Here is a 10,210-nt window from a genome sequence, read left to right on the forward strand (position 1 = left end):
GACCCATACGGAGTCCGTTTTGGCTCCACAAGTAGTCAAAATGTTTGTGACGACCAGATGCTTCAAAGGATTCTTTCATAGGTAACTTTTGAAGAAATTTTCTTAAGGATTTCGTTCAGAAACTTGTATAGAAACTTTCTTATTGAGCACTCGACAAACGCATTTAGAGAACATACACAAAGTCCCAGCTATGAACCTACTGCATCATCATAACTGAGGTCTCTTGCATTTCCCTACAAGTAATTGGATCTCATATGGAGATGTTTAGTGAAGTAGAATGGAGAACATCCAATGCAACTACAAAAGAACTAGTGTGTAACTGTCGTTCGGAATCAGTTTTGCGCAGTGTTAACTGAAACATGGATATCTGACCCATACGGAGTCCGTTTTGGCTCCACAAGTAGTCAAAACATTTGTGAAGACCAGATGCTTCAAAGGATTCTTTCATAGGGAACTTTTGGAGAACTTCTCTGAAGGAGTTCGTTCATAAACTTGTATAGAAACTTTTTTAATGAGCACTCGACAAACGCATTTCGAGAACATACACAAAGTCCCAGCTATGGACCTAGTGCATTATCATAACTGAGGCCTCTTGCATTTCCCTACAAGTAATTGGATCTCATATGGAGATGTTTAGCGAAGTAGAATGGAAACAATCGAATGCAACTACACAAAGAACTAGTCTGTAACTGTCGTTCGGAATTAGTTATGCGCAGTGTTAACGGAAACATGGATATCTGACTCATACGGAGTCCGTTTTGGCTTCACAACTAGGAAAAACGTTTGTAAAGACCAGATGCTTCAAAGGATTCTTTCATAGGGAACTTTTGGAGAACTTTTCTTAAGGAGTTCGTTCAGAAACTTGTATAGAAGCTTTCTTAATGAGCACTCAACAAACGCATTTCGAGAACATACACAAAGTCCCAGCTATGGACCTAGTGCATCATCATAACTGAGGCCTCTTGCATTTCCCTCCAAGTAATTGGATCTCATATGGAGATGTTTAGTGAAGTAGAATGGAGAACATCGAATGCAACTACACAAGAACTAGTGTGTAACTGTCGTTCGGAATCAGTTTTGCGCAGTCTTAACTGAAACATGGATATCTGACCCATATGGAGTCCGTTTTGGCTCCACAAGTAGTCAAAACGTTTGTGAGGACTAGATGCTTCAAAGGATTCTTTCATAGGGAAGTTTTGGAGAACTTTTCTTAAGGAGTTCGTTCAGAAACTTGTATAGAAACTTTCTTAATGAGCACTCGACAAACGCATTTCGAGAACATACATAAAGTCCCAGCTATGGACCTAGTGCATCATCATAACTGAGGTCTCTTGCATTTCCTACAAGTAATTGGATCTCATATGGAGATGCTTAGTGAAGTAGAATGGAAAAAAATCGAATGCAACTACACAAGAACTAGTGTGTAACTGTCGTTCGGAATCAGTTTTGCTCAGTGTTAACTGAAACATGGATATCTGACTCATACGTAGTCCGTTTTGGCTCCAAAAGTAGTCAAAACGTTTGTGAAGACCAGATGCTTCAAAGTATTCTTTCATAGGAAACTTGTATAGATACTTTCTAAATGAGCACCCGACGAACGCATTTCGAGAACATAGACAAAGTCCCAGCTATGGACCTAGTGCATCATCATAACTGAGGTCTCTTGCATTTCCCTATAAGTAATTGGATCTCGTATGGAGATGTTTAGTGAAATATAATGGAAAAATCGAATGCAACTACACAAGAACTAGTCTGTAACTGTCGTTTGGAATCAGTTTTATGCAGTGTTAATTGAAACATGGATATCTGACTCATACGGAGTCCGTTTTCGCTCCACAAGTATTCAAAACGTTTCTGACGACCAGATGCATCAAAGTATTCTTTCATAGGGAACTTTTGGAGAACTTTTCTTAAGAAGTTCATTCAGAAACTTGTATAGAAACTTTCTTAATGAGCACTCGACAAACGCATTTCGAGAACATACACAAAGTCCCAGCTATAGACCTAGTGCGTCATCATAACTGAGGTCTCTTGCATTTCCCTACAAGTAATTGGATCTCATATGGAGATGTTTAGAGAAGTAGAATGGAAACAATCGAATGCAACTACACAAGAACTAGTCTGTAACTGTCGTTCAGAATCAGTTTTGCGTAGTGTTAACTGAAACATGGATATCTGACTCACACGGAGTCCGTTTTGGCTTCACAACTAGGAAAAACGTTTGTAAAGACCAGATACTTCAAAGGATTTTTTCATAGGGAACTTTTGGAGAACTTTTCTTAAGGAGTTCGTTCAGAAACTTGTATAGAAGCTTTCTTAATGACCCCTCAACAAACGCATTTCGAGAACATACACAAAGTCCCAGCTATGGACCTAGTGCATCATCATAACAGAGGCCTCTTGCATTTCCCTACAAGTAATTGGATCTCATATGGAGATGTTTAGTGAAGTAGAATGGAGAACATCGAATGCAACTACACAAGAACTAGTGTGTAACTGTCGTTCGGAATCAGTTTTGCGCAGTGTTAACTGAAACATGTATATCTGACTCATACGGAGTCCGTTTTGGATCCACAAGTAGGAAAAACGTTTGTAAAGACCAGATGCTTCAAAGGATTATTTCATAGGGAACTTTTGGAGAACTTTTCGTAAGGAGTTCGTTCAGAAACTTGTATAGAAACTTTCTTAATGAGCACTCGACAAACGCATTTCGAGAACATACACAAAGTCCCAGCTATGGACCTGGTGCGTCATCATAACTGAGGTCTCTTGCATTTGCCTACAAGTAATTAGATCTCATATGGAGATGTTTAGTGAAGTAGAATGGAGAACATCGAATGCAACTACACAAGAATTAGTCTTTAACTGTCGTTCGGAATCAGTTTTGCGAAGTGTTAACTGAAACATGGATATCTGACCCATACGGAGTCCGTTTTGGCTCCACAAGTAGTCAAAACGTTTGTGACGACCAGATGCTTCAAAGGATTCTTTCATAGGTAACTTTGGAAGAAATTTTCTGAAGGATTTCGTTCAGAAACTTGTATAGAAACTTTCTTAATGAGCACTCGACAAATGCATTTCGAGAACATACACAAAGTCCCAGCTATGAACCTACTGCATCATCATAACTGAGGTCTCTTGCATTTCCCTACAAGTAATTGGATCTCATATGGAGATGTTTAGTGAAGTAGAATGGAGAACATCGAATGCAACTACAAAAGAACTAGTGTGTAACTGTTGTTCGGAATCAGTTTTGCGCAGTGTTAACTGAAACATGGATATCTGACCCATACGGAGTCCGTTTTGGCTCCACAAGTAGTCAAAACGTTTCTGACGACCAAATGCTTCAACAGATTCTTTCATAGGGAACTTTTGAAGAACTTTTCTCAAGGATTTCATTCAGAAACTTGTATAGAAACTTTTTTAATGAGCACTCGACAAACGCATTTCGAGAACATAGATAAAGTCCCAGGTATGGACCTGGTGCATCATCATAACTTAGGTCTCTTGCATTTCCCTTCAAGTAATTGGATCTCATATAGAGATGTTTAGTGAAGTAGAAAGAAAAAAAATCGAATGCAACTACACAAGAACTAGTGTGTAACTGTCGTTCGGAATCAGTTTTGCGTAGTGTTAACTGAAACATGGATATCTTACTCATACGGAGTCCGTTTTGGCTCCACAAGTAGTCAAAACATTTGTGACGACCAGATGCTTCAAAGGATTCTTTCATAGGGAACTTTTGGAGAACTTTTCTTAAGGAGCCCATTCAGAAACTTGTATAGATACTTTCTTAATGAGCACTCGACAAACGCATTTTGAGAACATACACAAAGTCCCAGCTATGGACCTAGTGCATCATCATAACTGAGGTCTCTTGCATTTAAATACAAGTAATTGGATCTCGTATGGAGATTTGTAGTGAAATATAATGGAAATAATCTAATGCAACTACACAAGAACTAGTCTGTAACTGTCGTTCGGAATCAGTTTTGCGCAGTGTTAACTGAAACATGGATATCTGACTCATACGGAGTCCGTTTTGGCTCAACAAGTAGGAAAAACGTTTGTAAAGACCAGATGCTTCAAAGGATTATTTCATATGGAACTTTTGGAGAACTTTTCTTAAGGAGTTCGTTCAAAAACTTGTATAGAAACTTTCTTAATGAGCACTCGACAAACGCATTTCGAGAACATACACAAAGTCCCAGCTATGGACCTGGTGCGTCATCATAACTGAGGTCTCTTGCATTTGCCTACAAGTAATTGGATCTCATATGGAGATGTTTAGTGAAGTAGAATGGAAAACATCGAATGCAACTACACAAGAATTAGTCTTTAACTGTCGTTCGGAATCAGTTTTGCGCAGTGTTAACTGAAACATGGATATCTGACCCATACTGAGTCCGTTTTGGCTCCACAAGTAGTCAAAACGTTTGTGACAACCAGATGCTTCAAAGGATTATTTCATAGGGAAGTTTTGGAGAACTTTTCTTAAGGAGTTCGTTCAGTAACTTGTATAAAAACTTTCTTAATGAGCACTCGACAGACGCATTTCGAGAACATACACAAAGTCCCAGCTATGGACCTAGTGCATCATCATAACTGAGGTCTCTTGCATTTCCCTACAAGTAATTGGATCTCATATGGAGATGTTTAGTGAAGTAGAATGGAGAACATCGAATGCAACTACAAAAGAACTAGTGTGTAACTGTCGTTCGGAATCAGTTTTGCGCAGTGTTAACTGAAACATGGATATCTGACCCATACGGAGTCCGTTTTGGCTCCACGAGTAGTCAAAACATTTGTGACGACCAGATGCTTCAACGAATTCTTTCATAGGGAACTTCTGAAGAACTTTTCTTAAGGATTTCGTTCAGAAACTTGTATCGAAACTTTTTTAATGAGCACTCGACAAACGCATTTCGAGAACATACATAAAGTCCCAGGTATGGACCTGGTGCATCATCATAACTTAGGTCTCTTGCGTTTCCCTACAAGTAATTGGATCTCATATGGAGATGTTTAGTGTAGTAGAAAGGAAAAAAAATCGAATGCAACTACACAAGAACTAGTGTGTAACTGTCGTTCGGAATCAGTTTTGCGTAGTGTTAACTGAAACATGGATATCTGACTCATACGAAGTCCGTTTTGGCTCCAAAAGTAGTCAAAACATTTGTGACGACCAGATGCTTCAAAGGATTCTTTCATAGGGAACTTTTGGAGAACTTTTCTTAAGGAGTCCGTTCAGAAACTTGTATAGATACTTTCCTAATGAGCACTCGACAAACGCATTTCGAGAACATACACAAAGTCCCAGCTATGGACCTAGTGCATCATCATAACTGAGGTCTCTTGCATTTCCATACTAGTAATTGGATCTCATATGGAGATGTTTAGTGAAATATAATGGAAAAAATCTAATGCAACTACACAAGAACTAGTCTGTAACTGTCGTTCGGAATCAGTTTTGCGCAGTGTTAACTCAAACATGGATATCTGACTCATATGGAGTCTGTTTTGGCTCCAAAAGTAGCCAATGTTTGTGACGACCAGATGCTTCAAAGGATTCTTTCATAGGGAACTATTGGAGAACTTTTCTTAAGGAGTTCGTTCAAAAACTTGTATAGAAACTTTCTTAATGAGCACTCAACAAATGCATTTCGAGAACATACACAAAGTCCCAGCTATGGACCTAGTGCATCATCATAACTGAGGTCTCATGCATTTCCCTACAAGTAATTGGATCGCATATGGAGATGTTTAGTGAAGTAGAATGGTAACAATAGAATGGAACTACACAAGAACTAGTCTGTAACTGTCGTTCGGAATCAGTTTTGCGCAGTGTTAACTGAAACATGGATATCTGAATCATACGGAGTCCATTTTGGCTCCACAAGTAGGAAAAACGTTTGTAAAGACTAGATGCTTCAAAGGATTATTTCATAGGGAACTTTTGGAGAACTTTTCGTAAGGTGTTCGTTCAGAAACTTGTATAGAAACTTTCTTAATGAGCACTCGACAAACGCATTTCCAGAACATACACAAAGTCCCAGCTATGGACCTGGTGCGTCCTCATAACTGAGGTCTCTTGCATTTGCCTACAAGTAATTGGATCTCATATGGAGATGTTTAGTGAAGTAGACTGGAGAACATCGAATGCAACTACACAAGAATTAGTCTTTAACTGTCGTTCGGAATCAGTTTTGCGCAGTGTTAACTGAACACATGGATATCTGACCCATACGGAGTCCGTTTTGGCTCCACAAGTAGTCAAAATGTTTGTGACGACCAGATGCTTCAAAGGATTCTTTCATAGGTAACTTTTGAAGAAATTTTCTTAAGGATTTCGTTCAGAAACTTGTATGGAAACTTTCTTAATGAGCACTCGACAAACGCATTTCCAGAACATACACAAAGTCCCAGCTATGGACCTAGTGCATCATCATAACTGAGGTCTCTTGCATTTCCCTACAAGTAATTGGATCTCATATGGAGATGTTTAGTGAAGTAGAAAGGAAAAAATCGAATGCAACTACACAAGAACTAGTGTGTAACTGTCGTTCGGAATCAGTTTTGCGTAGTGTTAACTGAAACATGGATATCTGACTCATACGAAGTCCGTTTTGGCTCCACAAGTAGTCAAAACATTTGTGACGACCAGATGCTTCAACAGATTCTTTAATAGGGAACTTGTGAAGAACTTTTCTTAAGGATTTCATTCAGAAACTTGTATAGACACTTTTTTAATGAGCACTCGACAAACGCATTTCGAGAACATACATAAAGTCCCAGGTATGGACGTGGTGCATCATCATAACTGACGTCTCTTGCATTTCCCTACAAGTAATTGGATATCATATGGAGATGTTTAGTGAAGTAGAAAGGAAAAAAATCGAATGCAACTACACAAGAACTAGTGTGTAACTGTCGTTCGGAATCAGTTTTGCGTAGTGTTAACTAAAACATGGATATCTGACTCATACGGAGTCCGTTTTGGCTCCACAAGTAGTCAAAACATTTGTGACGACCAGATGCTTCAAAGGATTCTTTCATAGGGAACTTTTGGAGAACTTTTCTTAAGGAGTCCGTTCAGAAACTTGTATAGATACTTTCTTAATGAGCACTCGACAAATGCATTTCGAGAACATACACAAATTCCCAGCTATGGACCTAGTGCATCATCATAACTGAGGTCTCTTGCATTTCCATACAAGTAATTGGATCTCGTATGGAGATGTTTAGTGAAATATAATGGAAAAAATCTAATGCAACTACACAAGAACTAGTCTGTAACTGTCGTTCGGAATCAGTTTTGCGCAGTGTTAACTCAAACATGGATATCTGACTCGTACGGAGTCCGTTTTGGCTCCAAAAGTAGTCAATGTTTGTGTCGACCAGATGCTTCAAAGGATTATTTCATAGGGAACTTTTGCAGAATTTTTCTTAAGGAGTTCGTTCAAAAATTGTATAGAAACTTTCTTAATGAGCACTCAACAAATGCATTTCGAGAAGATACACAAAGTCCCAGCTATGGACCTAGTGCATCATCATAACTGAGGTCTAATGCATTTCCCTCCAAGTAATTGGATCTCACATGGAGATGTTTAGTGAAGTAGAATGGTAACAATAGAATGGAACTACACAAGAACTAGTCTGTAACTGTCGTTCGGAATCAGTTTTGCGCAGTGTTAACTGAAACATGGATATCTAACTCATACGGAGTCCGTTTTGGCTCCACAAGTAGGAAAAATGTTTGTAAAGACCAGATGCTTCAAAGGATTATTTCATAGGGAACTTTTGGAGAACTTTTCTTAAGGAGTTCGTTCAAAAACTTGTATAGAAACTTTCTTAATGAGCACTCGACAAACGCATTTCGAGAACATACACAAAATCCCAGGTATGGACCTGGTGCGTCATCATAACTGAGGTCTGTTGCATTTGCCTACAAGTAATTGGATCTCATATGGAGATGTTTAGTGAAGTAGAATGGAGAACATCGAATGCAACTACACAAGAATTAGTCTTTAACTGTCGTTCGGAATCAGTTTTGCGCAGTGTTAACTGAAACATGGATATCTGACCCATACGGAGTCCGTTTTGGCTCCACAAGTAGTCAAAACGTTTGTGACGACCAGATACTTCAAAGGATTCTCTCATAGGTAACTTTTGAAGAAATTTTCTGAAGGATTTCGTTCAGAAACTTGTCTAGAAACTTTCTTAATGAGCACTCGACAAACGCATTTCAAGAACATACACAAAGTCCCAGCTATGGACCTATATCATCATCATAACTGAGGTCTCTTGCATTTCCCTGCAAGTAATTGGATCGCATATGGAGATGTTTAGTGAAGTAGAATGGTAACAATAGAATGGAACTACACAAGAACTAGTCTGTAACTGTCTTTCGGAATCAGTTTTGCGCAGTGTTAACTGAAACATGGATATCTGACTCATACGGAGTCCATTTTGGCTCCACAAGTAGGAAAAACGTTTGTAAAGACCAGATGCTTCAAAGGATTATTTCATAGGGAACTTTTGGAGAACTTTTCGTAAGGAGTTCGTTCAGAAACTTGTATAGAAACTTTCTTAATGAGCACTCGACAAACGCATTTCGAGAACATACACAAAATCCCAGCTATGGACCTGGTGCGTCCTGATAACTGAGGTCTCTTGCATTTGCCTACAAGTAATTGGATCTCATATGGAGATGTTTAGTGAAGTAGAATGGAGAACATCGAATGCAACTACACAAGAATTAGTCTTTAACTGTCATTCGGAATCAGTTTTGCGCAGTGTTAACTGAAACATGGATATCTGACCCATACGGAGTCCGTTTTGGCTCCACAAGTAGTCAAAATGTTTGTGACGACTAGATGCTTCAAAGGATTCTTTCATAGGTAACTTTTGAAGAAGTTTTCTTAAGGATTTCGTTCAGAAACTTGTATAGAAACTTTCTTCATGAGCACTCGACAAACGCATTTCGAGAACATACACAAAGTCCCAGCTATGGACCTAGTGCATCATCATAACTGAGGTCTCTTGCATTTCCCTACAAGTAATTGGATCTCATATGGAGATGTTTAGTGAAGTAGAATGGAGAACATCGAATGCAACTACAAAAGAACTAGTGTGTAACTGTCGTTCGGAATCAGTTTTGCGCAGTGTTAACTGAAACATGGATATCTGACCCATACGGAGTCCGTTTTGGCTCCACAAGTAGTCAAAACGTTTGTGACGACCAGATGCTTCAACAGATTCTTTAATAGGGAACTTTTGAAGAACTTTTATTAAGGATTTCATTCAGAAACTTGTATAGAAACTTTTTTCATGAGCACTTGACAAACGCATTTCGAGAACATACATAAAGTCCCAGGTATGGATCTGGTGCATCATCATAACTGAGGTCTCTTGCATTTCCCTACAAGTAATTGGATCTCATATGGAGATGTTTAGTGAAGTAGAAAGGAAAAAAATCGAATGCAACTACACAAGAACTAGTGTGTAACTGTCGTTCGGAATCAGTTTTGCGTAGTGTTAACTTAACATGGATATCTGACTCATACGGAGTCCGTTTTGGCTCCACAAGTAGTCAAAACATTTGTGACGACCAGATGCTTCAAAGGATTCTTTCATAGGGAACTTTTGGAGAACTTTTCTTAAGGAGTCCGTTCAGAAACTTGTATAGATACTTTCTTAATGAGCACTCGACAAACGCATTTCGAGAACATGCACAAAGTCCCAGCTATGGACCTAGTGCATCATCATAACTGAGGTCTCTTGCATTTCCCTACAAGTAATTGGATCTCATATGGAGATGTTTAGTGAAGTAGAATGGAGAACATCGAATGCAACTACAAAAGAACTAGTGTGTAACTGTCGTTCGGAATCAGTTTTGCGAGTGTTAACTGAAACATGGATATCTGACTCATACGGAGTCCGTTTTAGCTCCACAAGTAGCCAATGTTTGTGACGACCAGATGCTTCAAAGGATTCTTTCATAGGGAACTTTTGGAGAATTTTTCTTAAGGAGTTCGTTCAAAAACTTGTATAGAAACTTTCTTAATGAGCACTCAACAAATGCATTTCGAGAACATACACAAAGTCCCAGCTATGGACCTAGTGCATCATCATAACTGAGGTCTCATGCATTTCCCTACAAGTAATTGGATCTCATATGGAGATGTTTAGTGAAGTAGAATGGTAAAAA

Source organism: Aegilops tauschii, chromosome 4 (assembly GCF_002575655.3).
Source record: "Aegilops tauschii subsp. strangulata cultivar AL8/78 chromosome 4, Aet v6.0, whole genome shotgun sequence".
Taxonomy (NCBI): domain Eukaryota; kingdom Viridiplantae; phylum Streptophyta; class Magnoliopsida; order Poales; family Poaceae; genus Aegilops; species Aegilops tauschii.